The sequence below is a fragment of the Aotus nancymaae genome, unplaced genomic scaffold (assembly GCF_030222135.1).
Source record: "Aotus nancymaae isolate 86718 unplaced genomic scaffold, 86718_ANA_hifiasm-v0.15.2.pri h1tg000015l_1, whole genome shotgun sequence".
NCBI lineage: Eukaryota > Metazoa > Chordata > Mammalia > Primates > Aotidae > Aotus > Aotus nancymaae.
Genome location: NW_026988427.1, coordinates 5,395,434 through 5,411,527, shown reverse-complemented (window position 1 = coordinate 5,411,527; position 16,094 = coordinate 5,395,434). Strand labels below are relative to the sequence as shown.

At 47.4% G+C, this 16,094-nt stretch overlaps 1 protein-coding gene and 1 long non-coding RNA gene across 2 annotated transcripts in view; one reads left to right on the top strand and one right to left on the bottom strand.

Annotated features, from left to right (window-relative positions):
- NSG2 (neuronal vesicle trafficking associated 2) overlaps positions 1–16,094 on the bottom strand; it is a 64,176-nt gene that overhangs the window by 11,348 nt on the left and 36,734 nt on the right. The gene's annotated exons all lie outside the window — the stretch shown is intronic.
- Positions 11,281–15,826, top strand: LOC135275159 (uncharacterized). Its single transcript, XR_010342862.1, has 3 exons — positions 11,281–11,363; positions 13,808–13,998; positions 15,478–15,826. It is a non-coding gene; the product is annotated as an uncharacterized LOC135275159 (long non-coding RNA).

The following is a 16,094-nucleotide window of genomic DNA, read 5'->3' as shown; positions in this document are numbered from 1 at the left end:
ACTGAGAGAGAAAGGCACACACACACACAGAGACACAGACACACACAGAGACACACACAGACACAAAGATACACACGCACAGAGACACACACGCACAGAGACACAGACACACACAGAGACACACACACACACAGAGACACACACACACAGAGACACACACACACAGACACACACACACACAGAGACACACACACAGAGACACACAGACACACACACTGAGAGAGAAAGGCACACACACACACAGAGACACAGACACACACAGAGACACAGACACACACAGACACAAGCACAGAGACACACACAGTTACATACACACGGAGAAAGACACACACACACACAGACATACACACACACACGGCCTCTCCCAGACATCCACAAGCAGACAGACATGCAACCTGGCCCAAACGGTGCCATGTGCAGCTGGAGTGGCGCATTAAGCACCCGCGTGTCTCCTCCTGTTCTTTTCCCTCTCCTCAACCCTGCCCACCACCAACCCCACACATGTGCCCAACAAAAGCACCTCAACCTTGAGAAGAATCGGGGTTTGGGTTAGCACCCAAGATTGTGAGATTCGAGAGAGGAGAGAGGAAGAACTCAAAATAGAGCACGGAGTTGGCGACTCTGGCAAAGATATGCTGGGACTACAGTCACAGCGACCGCTGCCCCACGACCCTCACTCCATCTAATCACAGTGGCAGGAGTCATAACAATCCTAACAGATGCTAAGAGTGATTGGGAATGCAGTGTACACTATCATCACAGTCATATGAGGTAGAATTATTATCTCCACTTTGCTGATAGAGAAAGTGAGGCTCTGAGAGGTGAAATGACTTGCCCAAGCTTCCCCAGTTGGTAAAAGGTAAGTCCAGAAAAGGCACCAAGGTGTCTCATGGGCACCTTGGCCTCCCCACACCCATGACCAGCCTTAGTGTCTGACCCTCATCGGTGGCAGGAGGCAGCACTGCCCACCGCATCTGGGGCCTGACTCAGCAGCGATCCCTGCCTCCACTTCTCCCCCAGAGCTGTGCCCAGTCAGATAGCAGCTCTGGCAGCTTCTGCCTCTGACATGGCTTATTTATCTCCCCCTGTCCCCATCTTCATCATAAGCCCCCCGGCCAGACTGCCATCACCTCTCCCCTGAGTGCAGCAGGCTCCCGGCTGCCCCTGGGCTTCCGGCCTCTAGGCTTCCGGTCCACCCTAGACTCTCCAACAAGCCATCTTGGTCACACCGCCTCCCTGATGAACGAGCCACCACCACACCTGCAGGATCAGGGTTCATCTCCTTGGCAGAGCAGACAAGGTCCTTCTGGATTTAACCTCCATTCCCCTTTCAGCCCCAACCCTGGCCCTCCAAGCTCCAGACGTCCTAGTTTTCCCCAACCCCGGGATCTTGCAGCTGCTGGTCTCTGCCTAGAATGCCAGTTCCCACTCCCCACCCTGTCAAGTCCCTACTCACCCTAGACTCAGCTCAACTATCTCCTCCTCCCCAAAGTCTTCCCCAAAAATCCTTGGGCAATTTTGAGCCGCTACCCTGTCTGATCACAGCTCTTCCAGACACTTCTCCTAGGCCACTGTAATTAACCTCACCTGTCTGCTGCCCCTGTTGGGACGCAGTGCGGGGTAATACTTCCCACTTCCATGTACTGGGCACTGATCGTGCCAGGTACGGTTCTTGGCACTGCACGTGGATTTGCTCTTGCTAACCCTACAACAGCTCTATGAGGTACATGCTATTGTATCTTCAATTTTAAGATGAGAAGACTAAGGCACAGAGAGGTTGCATAATTTTCTCAAGGTCACACAGCTCATTAAGTAATCCAGTCAGGCATCTGGTTATATGTAGGATGGCCTGGGCTCTTAGCCTATGCTATGCTCCTCACAAAGCTTGGGCTGAGATACTTATTTATTCACTAGATATTAACTGAGCGCTTACAGTGTGTCAGAGATAATTGCACCCATTGGGCACACGAAGAGCACAGAGGGCGTCCCTGCTCAGGTGAAGCCTGCCTTTAATCTTTTGAGTGAGTTTCCTTTTCTGTCAAAGGGGAATTGTAACAACATCTGCCTCTTGGAGTTCTGAGGGTTACATGGGACAATGCACGTGGGGCCTGATAGTGGCTTGAGTGGTGGCCCCCGAAATATATGCCCACACTAAATCTCCAGAACCTGTCAATGTGATCTTATTTGGAAAGTGATCCTTGCAGATGTAATGAAGTTAAGAATCTTGAGATGAAATCATCCTGGATTATGCAGGTAGGCCCTTAATTCAAGCAGCGGCCTTATGAGAGACATGCAGAGGGAGACAGACCCGCAGAGAGAAAAGAAGCCACATGAAACGGGAGGCGGGATTTGAGTGATGCATCCACAAGCCTGGGAACGCCTGCACTCACCACCAGCCAGAAGAGGCAAGGAGAGATTCTTCCCTGGAGACTTCAGAGGAAATATGGCCCTGCCAACACCTCAGTTGTGAACATCTGACATCCTGAACTGTGAGAGAACAAGTTTCTGTTGCATTAAGCCACACAGTTTATAGCCATTTGTTCTGGCAACTCCAGGAAATGAATATAGCGTCCTCCCACAGTGCCTGGTGTACGTGCTACAAATGTGGGCTCCTCTGTTTCCCCGTATAGTCTGCCATGCTCCTCAGCATGGACTTCAAAAGCTCCAACCACTCAGAAAAACTGCCATATGAACTGCTTTTGCATATCTTTTCAGCCAGTCTCCCCTTGGTGAACTCCTAGTCATGCTTGAAAACCCAACTCACCACGTCACTTCCTCTGAGAAGCCTTCCTTTGCCTGTTTGTGCTTTCACCTACACTTTGTGCGTCCATCTACCACTTAGCACCCAGCCCACTGGATCTCAGTTGTGCATTGTGTGTATTACATGGACAGGGACCAAATCTTATTCCCAACTTGCAACTCATGACCTGGCATGGGATAGGGGAGAGGCTAATTCATTCCCTAGCCCACACCTTATCCTCATTTTTGGTACAAAGCACTGGCTGCAGTGAGTTTTCAGGACCCGACTTAACTGTTCTATAGCTTGACAGGGTGATTGAAGGGAAGGGAAGAACCCAGTTGGATGAAATCACTGACTGCAGTCATCTGAAGTATAGTTTGTCTGATGCTGAAAGAATTCTTAGTTGACCCTGAAGTGACCTCTTTGTCTACCTGCTGTGCTCCTCAAAGATGAGAAGCTTCTTTCTGACAACTGGGAGAGCTGGACCCCGCATTCTGGAAAATATTTAGGCAGTTCTCTGCAGTAACTATGGTCACATCGTGACAGGGGTCAATCTGGCTTCTGCTCCTGATAAGCTGTGTGACCTTGGGTAAGATGCTTCATCTCTCTGAGCCCCTCTTTCTTCATCTGTTAAATGGGGACCAAAAAAATCAATCCCACCCCATAGAATTGTTGTGAAGATTAAATGAGATGGTGCCTATAAATTGCCTGGTATTGGTCCAGCCTATGGGCTTGCCTGATAATAACAATCACTTACTGACTATTCAATAATTGAGCTAAGCATTTTGACAAGCAATTGTTATATACGATATTCTTTAAACCTCATGATAGCCCTGGAAGCTGAATTATTACCCCCACTCTACGGCTGTAGAAACTGAAGCACAGAGAGGTTTAGTAACTTGTCTGAGGCCACATGGTAACTGAACAAGTACAGCCTGCTTAGAACTCTGGAGAATCTGATTCTAAACCCTCAACCCTAACCATACCTTAACTGGCCTTGTGATACATATTTTCCTGTCTTGCAGCTACATTTGCTTGTAATGGTGCAATGAAGCAAATTATCATGTACAATGTGTATTGTAAACTTATTCTAGGAAGATATGTCACCACCCAGGTAGAAACCTCAGGAATTAGGAAGACAGTGGAGAAAACCAAAAACCCTTCCACTGTCAAGCCAGGATACCGATCTAGGACCCTCACTGTGTCAGGAAGCATGAACTTAATTAACACTCAGGTACTGCCACAGCTTGGCACCGCAGTGCCCAATAAACCACTCTTTTATGAAGAATGCAAACCCTGGAAACCTCAAAGCAATAGAACCACTCACATCAGGGAAATTAAACTTTGTGGGGAAATAAAAATAGGGCTGCCAAACAGACATTTGTCTTCTGTATGTGGCAGCTGGAACCTCCAGAGACAGAATTAGCCCTCCTGCCACCTTGTTCCTGGCTGAGCCCCAAAGATCCTGACATTAGGGCTTGAGCAGAAAGTTCAAAGGGATTGCAACCTCTGTAAATTCTGCCCAGATGACACCCGGGTTTTCCTAGCCCTTCCCCTAGTACCAAGTAATGAATGAAGCAGAGCCTTCGAAGCCAGAAGGTCTAGACTGAAAGCTCAGATCACCACCTGCTCACTATATGAACCTGGGAAAGTTGGCTTAGTCTTTGGAATCCTCAGCTAACTTCTCTGAAAGATAGGTGACACTGATGGCTGCCTCACACTGGCTGCTGGATGGTGGGGCGCGGTAATACATAAAGGCCCTCCGGATGGGCCTGGCCTATCCTAATAGATGCCTCGCCTCTCCTGGGAATGCTTTTAGTTAATTAGCATACGTGCAATGCATACATGCATTACAATACTTTATGCCCTTGCAACTCCATGGAGTAGGTGCTATCAATGCGCCCATTGTACAATGTTGTATCAGACATAAATGGAAAGACCACACATACGTGAGGGTCAGGGTGACGATTATAACTCAGACCTGTCTAACTCAGAAGCCCAGCTGGCTAACCATATGTTATGCTGCCTATACACCTACAATGATACTAGAGTTCATTTTTATTAAAAATATATTGCACCATTATTAAAAGAACAATATTGAAAATCCAAAAGGAAAAACATCTATTATAATACTGCCATCAATTCCCCATAGGTTTTTACAGGCTTGCTTCTTGTTCCCATCCACATGCATTCCAGCATAAATCTTATTCCTTCTGTTCCATCCCATTTTACACACTGTGGCCCCTCCAACTTTGTATAGTCACGTGGAGCATCCTCACGCACCAAGTCTGGGCCACCTCAGAATCAAGACAGGCCTTGACCTCACTATCTATACAGTGGTTCTAAATCATTTCGCTAATGTGCAAAAAACTGTCATGAGGTACAGCCAAGATGATTAACGCAAAAGGAAAGAGTGCCGTGTAAACGCTAAAGTGACAAATAAATGCTTCTTGCTGTCATCGTTGTTATTTTTATAATTATGCATCACTTATGAATTTGGTTTGGCTATCTCCTCAGCATGAAGCCATTGGGTATTACTCTGTGTTGCCTGGTTATTACACTGTATTACATCTGTGATCCAAACTCCCCAACCAACTGACAGCCCCTCAAGGGCAGGGCCATACCCTCTGTGTCTGAGCTTACCCAGGGCCCGAGGGCCCCACCCTTTAAGGGTTTTGCTGACGATTCACATGAATGGGGCAGAAAAGCACCTTTGACGTGGGTCATTTCCTCTCTGAGCCTTCCTGCCTGTCCCACCCTATCCATTCTCCCTTTTGGCCACCAAAAGTATCTTCTTAAATTACTCTTCTGAACATTGCATGGTGGGGCTGAAAGCCCTCCCCTGACTTCCCATCTCCTGGTACAGCAGGTCTATGACTTGACTAAGCATCACAGCCATCTAAGGCGACTGGTAAGATGTAGAGCCCTGAGTACGCACAGATTCTGATCCCCTCGTCCTGCCATAACACCTAGAAATCAGCATTTTCCACACAAATCCAGCTGGTTTGAATGCAAGTAGCCTGGAGACTGTCATTGGAGCAAGACAACGTTCAAAATCCTTTGTCTGGTTTCTGAATAAAGGAGGGCAAGAAACTCACATCCTTAAATCATCAGCTACTCAGCACTTGACAAGTATCATCTCACTAAGTCCTACCCAGGATTCCATAATGTGAGGACTATTGATATTCCTGGTTTTCAGATGGCAAAACTGGGGCTTGGAGAAGTCGGGTAAATTGTGGATAAAATAATGGATTATCCAGCCCATTAGTAGGGACTCAAGACCTAGATGCCAGGTTTGTCTGGATCCAAAACATGTGTTCTTTCCTTGACACTGTGCTATCTCCATCATCTGGCCCCTCATTACCTGTCCCACTTCACCAATTGTTCCTGCCCCAGAAACACGTGCAAACACACACACACACACACATACACACGAGACAGTCCTAGTTCCTGAAAGTTCTAGGCTGTCTGCTACTGGCATGCCTTCCACAGCTTCCCACTTGAAGGGTGCCCCCCACACACACACCAGGAAGTCTTCCCAGACTTCCCCCATGAGCAAGGCCCCCCCAGGACTCCCAAGGCCATCATTTCCAACTGCAGCCACACATCACATGTGCTATCACGGCCTCGTGACACATCAGCCTGTCCCAGCAGTCCATGAGCTCTTCAAGAGTAGGGCCTGTACCTCGGTGGTCACCTGCCCAGCTCTTGGCCAAAGGGCACACAGGTGAACTCGGAAGAACTCACATCTATTTGCTCCAGCCAACCTCAAGAGATAGGCCCCAGAGCAGGGCCAGACCATCCCCCTCAGCCTAGAGGGCCATTGGTGCAGATCCGGGCTCCAGTCAGAGGCGCACGACTGTCTTGCTGCATCTCCGCCAACCCTCCGTCTAGACACAGCCTGCATTACCATCTCCATGGAGACATGAGCCCGGCAGCCCAAATAGCTTGTTCCATTAAGTTACTTTCATTCCTCAATCCCTTTCTTGGCAGAAAAGTTGATGAAAAAAAAAAAGAAGAAAAAGGAAGAAGAAAAGAAACAATCAGATCAGCAAAGTTGGTTTGGAAAATTACAAATTATCTGCAAATTTCAATGTGTGGCACTGCTAGACATGCCAGTGGGGGCTCCCCTGCCAGGTAAACCACTCCATGTCTCCCTGTAGTTCCTGCAAGGATAAGAATAATGCCTGTCAATACTACAGTCCAGCATGCCCAGCAGTATCTCCTCTGGGCATAAGTCAGCCACATTGGGGAAGATGGCATTTCTGTCCCTGTGCTCAATTTGCTACCTTGTCCATGAGGAGGACGGAGTCTCTACCCTGTCTTCACCTCCCCACCCTGCTGCCCTAAACAAATACACGCAGACACACAGACACTCTCTACCTGGGAGGAGTCTCGGGGGCGTTTTCACAGAAAACAGTTCACGTAGCCAGCCTGAGACTGGTACCCTTGGAAAGGTCCACATGCAAGACTGGCCCCTAGGCTAGTGTCAGGGAAGTTGGATTTTAAGAGTGCTCCCACCATTCCCAGAACTGAAAAGAGCGGCACCCTGCCTAATCCGTACTTACAATGTGGCTTGTGTTGAACACCTGGAGTCTGAAACATGGTTGGGTGCTAAGCAAAGGGTGCCTATGTGACCAGCCCCAGTGAAAACCCTGGACACAGTCTCTAACAAGCTTCCCTGGTGAACATTCCCACGCGCCTCTGAAATAGCTGCGGGAATGAAGCACGTCCTGCGTGACTTCACCGGGACAGGATTCTTGGAAGGTTATGCCTGGATTCCCCTCGACATTGCTTCATGCTTTTTTTATTTGCTTTTGCTGATTTTGCTGTGTATCCTTTTGCTATAAGAGATCACAGCCATGCATACAGCCATATGCTGAGTGCTGTGAGTCCTCCTGGTAAGTCGTCGAACCTGGGGATGGTCTTGGAGACCATCAACACAGCTGCCCCTGTGCTCAATGTGCAGGCAGGAGAAGACATTCTGTATCTTATTTTTCAGAGTCTGACATGCAACAAGCTATGCTTTGCCAGGGACCCTGTGCCTTAAAGGCAGGCAGGCACCAGGTTCCAGCCATTTGCCTTTCTCTTCCTGCCTCCCACAGCCCAGGCCCCACTAACATCTCTTCCTGGCTGGCTGTGGTGGCTCATGCCTGTAATCCCAGCACTTTGGGAAGCCGAGGTAGGAGTATCACTTGAGGCCAAGAGTTCAAGACCAGCTTGGGCAACATAGCGAAATCCCATTTCTACAAATAAAATAAAATAAAATAAAAAGTAGCTGTGGGTGATGGAGCACACCTGTAGTCCCAGCTACTCAGGAGGCTGGGCTGAGAGTATCACTTGAGCCCAGGGAGTATGAGGCTCCAGTGAATCATGCACTCCAGCTTGGGGAACAAATCAAGCAAGAACCATCTCAGACACACAAACAAAAGAATCCCCACAATCTCTTCTTTCCCTTCTTTCCTCATGAGTCAGGACGAGGGTAAGAGTCTTATTCTTCCTGCACAGAGGAGTCTGGAGGATCTATTTTGGGCCAGGCTCCTCTGCGCAGGAAGAGTAAGACCCTCTTCCTCTCCTCCCCTGTGGCATCCTGACCTCAGCTATCTTTCAGTGAGCCTGACACTAGACATCAGAACAAACACACCCTCTCCTACGTTTCTCCTTGTGGGTTTCCCTCTGGCGATGGTTGGTGTGCACTTTGGACTGCCCCCTTGCACTGCAGGATGAGACCCCTCCCTGGGGCGAGGGTGGGCACAACAGGACAGGAAGCTGCAGATGCATTGAGGGTCCTGTCCTGAGTCTCAGCCTCAGCTGTGCTTACCAGAGGTGCTGCCCCTCAGGGTTAGGGACGCTTCACACGTGAATACAGCAGCTCTCTGTCTGCCATTTGGGGCTTGTCCTTATGGACAGACCTCCTTGTCAGTGACCTTTAGAAGGCAAGAGCGGTGGGATTCCAGCACCCAAAGCCGCTTTCTGATCCCTGTCAGTATCAGTCTGCAGAAGCGAGTTAACGGCTGACTCCATATCCACTCAGCTCCTTCAAGGGGCTCGCCAATTTCACCTTTAAATAATACCTAGAAGCCAAGTCTGCCCTCAAAGCCCACATGTTCCCAGGTCAGGAAGTATGTTTCACTGTGACTTCACTTTTAGATCAATCTGCTCTGTCCTGATAAAGAGAAAAACCAGGTCTTGACCGCAGCTTTGGCCTGAAGCCAGAAACACCCATGCTTAGATTCCCACCCATCACTTTCTGGGTCTCTTATTACATTTTCTGGGCTCAGCTGTCTCATCTGGAAATGAGACTCCTAACAGCCACCTTGAAGCACTGATGTAAGGAGGAAATGAAGTCATTGTGTGGAAATACCAAGCCCAGCACCTGGCGTACAGCAGGTGCCCAGAGACCAAGGATCTGGGAGAAGGAACATGTCTTAGGATCTAAAGTCTTGTTCCCTCTCCCTGTCCCATAGTTCCCATGTTTCAAATGAGTTATTTTCATGCCAAACAAACTGCATTTATTCAATATGAATGAACTCATCCTCCTATTTTGGATTTATCAGACTCACGCACATACCTGAGAAAAGGAGAGAACCAGAGTGACCACGTTGCTTCTGTCGGTCTATTTCTCCTAATCAGAAGAAAAGGAATCGTTTCCACGGCGTGTTGTGAAACACTGGGATGAGGCTGAAGACAGCCTTTGCTACTGGCCAGAGCTGGTCCAGAGCCAGCGTAGCCTCTGGGGGCAAACACACTCTCCCCCTGCAGTTTCTCCCCTACTACCACCTATGAGACTTTGAACAAGTTTTGTGACATCTCTAAGCCTTCTTCATTCATAAAACGGAAATTATAATGCCCTCTCACACCCCAAAACGCTGGAAGGTGGAATGAGATCATGGAGCTCGCCTATCTGGCTTTGGTCTGAAACAGTGCGTGTTCGGTAAATGGCACCTAAGTCAATATATCAGAGCAATTTCTATAAAGATACGCTCTTGGATAGAAACGACAACCCTAAAACGGCAAGACAGGTTTGGGAGGTGACATGTGTGGAGGGGCTGCTTACTGCCCATTGTTCTGTCTAATCCCTCAATTGGGGTCAATCCCTAAAGAAGGAGTTGGCTTTGTCGGTGGGCTGTGCTCTCATATCCAAAATGATTTCATGGGAAAGACTTAAGATGTGTATTAGAATTTATTAAACATGATATAGTTATTTTAACTTCATTTCTTATCAACAATTTTTTTTTGAGACAGGGTCTCCCTCTCTTACCCAGGCTGGAGTGCAGCAGGGCAATCTCGGCTCACTGCAGCCTCAACCTCACAGGCTCCAGCGATCCTCCCACCTCAGCTTCCCAAGTAGGTTGCACTACAGGCGTGCACCACTATGCCCAGCTATTTTTTTATTATTATTATTATTATTATTATTATTTTGTAGAGATGAAGCCTCGCTATGTTTCCCAGGCTGGTCTCAAACTCCTGGCTTCAAGTAACCCTCCTACCTCAGCCTCCCAAAGTGCTGGGATTACAAGCATAGCCACCATGCTCAGCCTCATTTCTTCCTAATATTTTTTTAAGCCAACTCTATAAGAGTCATTTTTTTTGTTTTATACATGAAGAAAATCAAACCCAGAGTAGTTAAGTCACCTGCCTAAGGAAACCCAATTACTGAAAGGAGTAGCCAGGATTTGAATTCAGGTGTGACCCCCAAAGGCCATGTGTACCTGCTACTCACTCCACAGCCTCTAGAGTGGCTGTGTGATTGTTGCAGCGTGAAACATACAAGTTCTCTCCATCCTCACACCAAAAAGATTGCATTATCGTAATGTTTCATCAGCTCCCCATGGAAGCCCCCAAAAACCCATTAAAGAAGAGCATTCTCTAGGGCCCCAGTGAATCTCACTAAGTAAATTGCCTTTTGAAAGTAAAAGGAAAATGAAACATCTGTGGCCTCAAACTTTATATGAGCAATAATTCAGGAGTCTCTTTCAGAACCCAGAGAGGAAAGCTCCTCATGGGAAGGAGTGTAGAAGTGTGATTCCTGGGTTTAGAGCCAGAAACTCATTAATAGTTGTGGAATCCTTGAAAGAGAAAAAGCACAGTTTGAACTGAAACATTCCGAAGCAATAACTCATGTCCCAAATTAATGTGCTGTGGCATAATCGTTAGGAAGAAGAGTGAGGGTCCGAGGGCCCTGCTGATGTACGAGATAAATTTCTGGGCTCCCAAAATGTTTTTCATTTTAAAAGTTGAAGCCATCATTCAACATGGGCCAGAGAATATTAAGACATTTGACACTGAACCTCTTATGGGATGGAGAAGTCGAGGCCTTAATTCACAAGGTTGTGCCTTTATAAGGCAACAAAGCGAAAAAGCAAGTGCGTCCTAGATGGAAACCTGTTTACCTGGATCTCACCCTGTCGAGAGGGAAGGAGCCAACCTGGCCTGGTGACCTTCTCTGTGCAAGCAGGAAACAGGCACATACCACCAACGAGTGAGAGGGCTGGCGTGGCACGATCGGGACCTAGAGGGAACCTGCCCCATTGACAGGGGACAGCAGCTGCCCAGCTCCAGACAATCATTGTCAAGGGTGGGAAAGAGATTCTAAAATGGCTGATCTCATTTTTCAAGAAAGGTAGAGATCATGAAATTACATGAAATTTCCCAGTTTTTAAATTGGGGATGGTGCTTTCATTACTTTCTTTGGGTACTTGCATTAAGCCTTTCAACAACCCTGTCTGGTTAGGCTTTTTACTTGTCTTGAGACAGAGTCTCACTGTGTCGCCAGGCACCAGGCTGGAGTGCAGTGGCGCGATTTTGGCTCACTGCAACCTCCACCTCCCAGGTTCAAGCAATTCTCCTGCCTCAGCCTCCCAAGTAGCTGGGACTATAGGCACATGCCACCACACCCAGCTAATTTTTGTATTTTAGTACAAAAATTACTAAAATTTCTAAAAAATTACTAAAATAGATGGGATTTCACTATGTTGGCCAGGATGGTCTTGATTTCTTGACCTCATGATCCACCCACCTTGGCCTCCCAAAGTTCTGGGATTACAGATGTGAGCCACCGCACCCAGCCCTGGTTGGGCTTTTTATCCCTATGTTAAGAGGAAATAAGTTTCCAGAAAGTGATTGGCCCAGGGTCAATTAGCCAGAAATCACTCCAATCTCTTCAACAAGGCCCAGGGTGAGGCCAGGAGTGTGACTTGTCTAGGGTTGAGCTGGGAGCTGGTTCCCAGCTGGCCCCGTGGGCTCCTGTGGCCAGTTACTTTACAGGCTAGGGCAGGTGGTTAAATGGGCCTGAAACACGTGTCCACAAAACATCTCCAAATACATACAGGCCACTATCTACCACAATGGAGGAATTTGGGAGGATAGAGGAGAAGAAGCTAATATTCATTGAGCATTCCTCTAAGCTGGGAGCTGGGCTTTGTGTGCATTGCTTTAGTGTAAGCCCAAAATAACAACAACGGTTTGATGAAGATGTCATTAATCCCCATCTGACTGTGGCAAGATGAGGGGACTTCCTAGGCTCGCATAGCCAGGCCAGGCCGAGCCTCTTCTTTCTGACATTTGCTCGATACATCTAGGCCTTCCTCTGGCCTGGGATGTGGAGCTTTCATCTGCGAATGTGTCAATCCCCAGCATCTGGGAAAAATGATCCAAACAAGAAAACCCTCACAAGTCTCACCAGGGTCATTTTGTACAGAGTGAAACTCAGGAAATTAAGATGTTACACAGCCTTGCTATTTCCACAGGCAATGATTGTAGCTCCAAATTTGTCCCAAAATGCAGGCAAATGGGCTTGGAACAGTGAGGTCGTGAAGTTTACTTACAGCTGCCACGATGATCATTTTAATTTGTTATTAAGAAAATGAAGGGCTAGCAAGCGTTCAGGATACAAATGATATAGCAGTTTCATTTTGGCTGTTCAGAGCCTGGGATGCAAGAGTCTAAAACTGAAGCAGTGTGAGGTGGGAGAAGGAGAACAGGCTCTACCATCAGACTAGGATTTATTCTCTGCTCCACAATTTCCTGGCTGTGTTACCTTCAGTATACGATGCAACCTCTCTGAGCCTCCATCTCCTTGTCTGCATCTCTTTATCTAAATCATAACACCCACCTACTAGGTACACTGGGTGAACTTCCAAAAATGCTGGATGTAAAGCTCCTATAAATGTCGGAATTACTGTCATTATTATTTAAATGCACACCTACGGAGTCACCAATAGAGCCAACTATTTGACTTCCTGCCACTAAAATAGCCAGATGCCTGGCTGGACTGCTTAATTTCATCAAGATGGTCTGGTGAATCACACCCTTAATTAACTTTCCCATGGTTTGATCGGGGCAGAAATCAGACTCTTGCATTTCACCCACTCTTCCTGGCTCCAAAAAAATGGACTTGCACATCCTTATGCACCATTCTGACTGTACAAAGACAAGAAAATTATCCAGTAGACACAGGAGTGCGTGCACAGCCAGCCTGCAAGGCCACAGAGACGTCGCCACAGAGCATTAGAGCAAGAGCCTGGAACCTAATGAAATTATCTTCCCTCAGCGGAGCTGCCTGTCGGAGCTGCAATTTGGGTCCCCTGTTTGTGTGCTCAGTCAACCATAACCCCCGCAGCCCTGGCAGGATGAGCGGGGTCTCATGACCCAGGGTGGGGCATCAGCAAGGTGTCTTTCTTTATGCAAAGCTCTTCTTTGAGGGACTACAGACAAACCACATGGCTGGAGGTAAGGTTCAGATCTGGGCTACTTCCTGGACACAGAAAATAAAGCAGGACAGGAGATGCAGAGAGTGTGGAATGCTCTTCACTACAGGCTCCGTGGAGGAAACTCGCATCAACCCAGCTGAGAAAGCCTGTTTGACATTCGCTTGTGGCAGATCTTGGATTTGACTGAACTACTTGTCCCTTGAGGCCCAAGGCCCTCGGGGACTCATCTTGGTAGCCCCTACATCTGGCCAGGGCTTGGCTGCAGTAGGTGCTCAATGAAGCTACGCTAAGTAAATAAATGCCACGTTACTTGTTTCACTCATCTTACCTTTATTATACTTCCGTCTTTTTCCAGAAATGACTTCAGGCAACTCACAGGCTCCACGTTGAGTGATCACACTGTGCCCGGTTCTCCCCTGAGCACTTTACTTGGTTTCTCCACAGTACTTTGTGATAGGTATAATTATTGTTATCCGCATTTTATAGATGAGGAAAACAGTAATGGAAGAAACGGAAGGAAAAAGGATGGCCAGAAGCTGGAGGCAGGTGCAGTAACAGTGTCCCTGCTTACAGCAGGTGGGCAAGACATTAGCTCAAGGCTTTCCAGAAACCTGACCAATGATAGGAAACGCTGTGTCCGTCGTAACGTTCACAGATTCCAGAAGATAAAAAGAAAGTGATTGCTCAGAAGACACACAAATAGCCCCTATCTAACCCATGTGGCCTTGTACAGGTCATCTCTCTTTCATTCTCGGTTCTATCTTCCGTACAAAGGGAGTGATTACAATAATGTCCCCATCACAGGGCAGTTATGCAAGTCAAGGAAGTAGACAAATGCAGCAGGCACTGTGCCTAGAACCCAGAAGACGCTGCATCAATGTTCGTTCTCCTGTCTTTTTTGTGGCCTTTTGTTCTCCCTCCAATTATTGAAGCCAGCATCTTGGAGCGTAGGTGTTTAAAACTCTAAAATCATCGGCAACCAAGTAGCTGCCCGACCAGCTCATTACTTCTAAAAAGAAGAAAGGAGCTGTGCAAGGAAGCTTTGCAAGCACGCCAGCTCCTGAATTTCGTGAGCAGTGGGCAGCTGAATGGTGAGTTCTCGCTGGAGCTCAGCTTGAAATGCACGTAAGACTGAAAGGGGCCTCCAGCACAGTCCACCTCTTGCCACCCTGTTATAGTGCTGTGCCCTGAGACATTCGGGAAAGTCACGCTGTTCCATCTTCTCCTGCAGCCGAGAAGCACAATTGATTTTCCTGGCCTCATTTCTGTTATAAAGAACAATTTCCCCCAGGGATCCCCAGAGAACTAAAACGGAGAAAATCTTATTCATATTTTACCATGTAAGCCAAAGTCTAATTGTTCACTGGACAATAGATACAAGCTGAATGCCTAGCCCTTCGCTGGCCCTGGGCCAGGCATGTGGGATGCATGGATGACACATACGTGGTGTCTGCTCTCAGGAGAGACTCGTAGAATGCAAGGTGAGAAGTGACGTGATGGAGATGGCACTGGGGAGTGGGGCTCCTGGGCCAGCCTGGAAGGAGAGAGTAAAAGGGGGATCCAGGTGGAAAGAAGAGGCTGCACCAAGGTGTGGACATTGGGGTGGCACATGACAGTGAAAGACAAGTCTTGAATGGTAAGCAGAGGAAGCCTGAGGAAGGAGCATAAGGTTTAGACTGAACAGTTTACTGGGGGCACTAGAGACCTCGTGGGTCTTTAACATCCAGCATTCGTGGACATGGTTCCATTGGTGTTTTTAAAATTTCTTTGGCAGCTTGGACGGAAACTGAATTGGAAGGAGTGGATTTGGGGAGTAGGAAGACCAGTCAAGGGCTCTAAAAATAATCTAGGCCTGAACAAGTATCCCATACCCCATAGTACTTCATAGCCCAGTACTCAGCTAGGTATTTTGGGAGATACCAAAACAAGGAGGTAAATGTAGATTTTCTAAGTGCCAACTGTGTTTTGATGCTTTACATATAGTATCTGAGTATGACAAAACAAGATCAGTGTCTCTTCTTACAGGTAAAAGACCCAAACTCATGGAAGAGAAGTGAGTCACACAGGCAGCCAGTGGCAGAGCCATGCCCCACAGAGCAATGTGCTCTATTCTGCAGACCGGAAGCAGAGACGGAAGCCAGACTCAGACATAAGAAGGAAAGATGATGTGTTGGCACAGTGTGTGCAGCCTGGAGTGAGCTACTATACTCTAGATCCAAGGATGACTAATGTAAGCCTATAGGGTAATCTTCAAATACTGCTCCATTAATATTCAATGATAAATGATACTGCTCTAGAACCAAATTCACATAAATGGAAGCTTCAGCTTTATGTCAGCACCCTGGGAACATTAAATTGTAGGCCACATCTTCTACTTCCATGAATCACCCACACCGTCTACCCCAACGCTCAGAACATGGAAGCTATTCTGTAAACACTTATTGATTGAATGGGGTCACTCTGAGATAAATCGCTGAAGGGAGTTACAATTAAGAGAACGACAATGGGTGAATTTCTAAACATAATCTTTCAAAGCTTTAGAGAGGTGGCCGGGCACACATGAAATTTATTTGTATATTAATTCTTCACATACTTACTGAAAACTACCCACATTCTTCCAAATGCTAAGACAATTTTGTGTG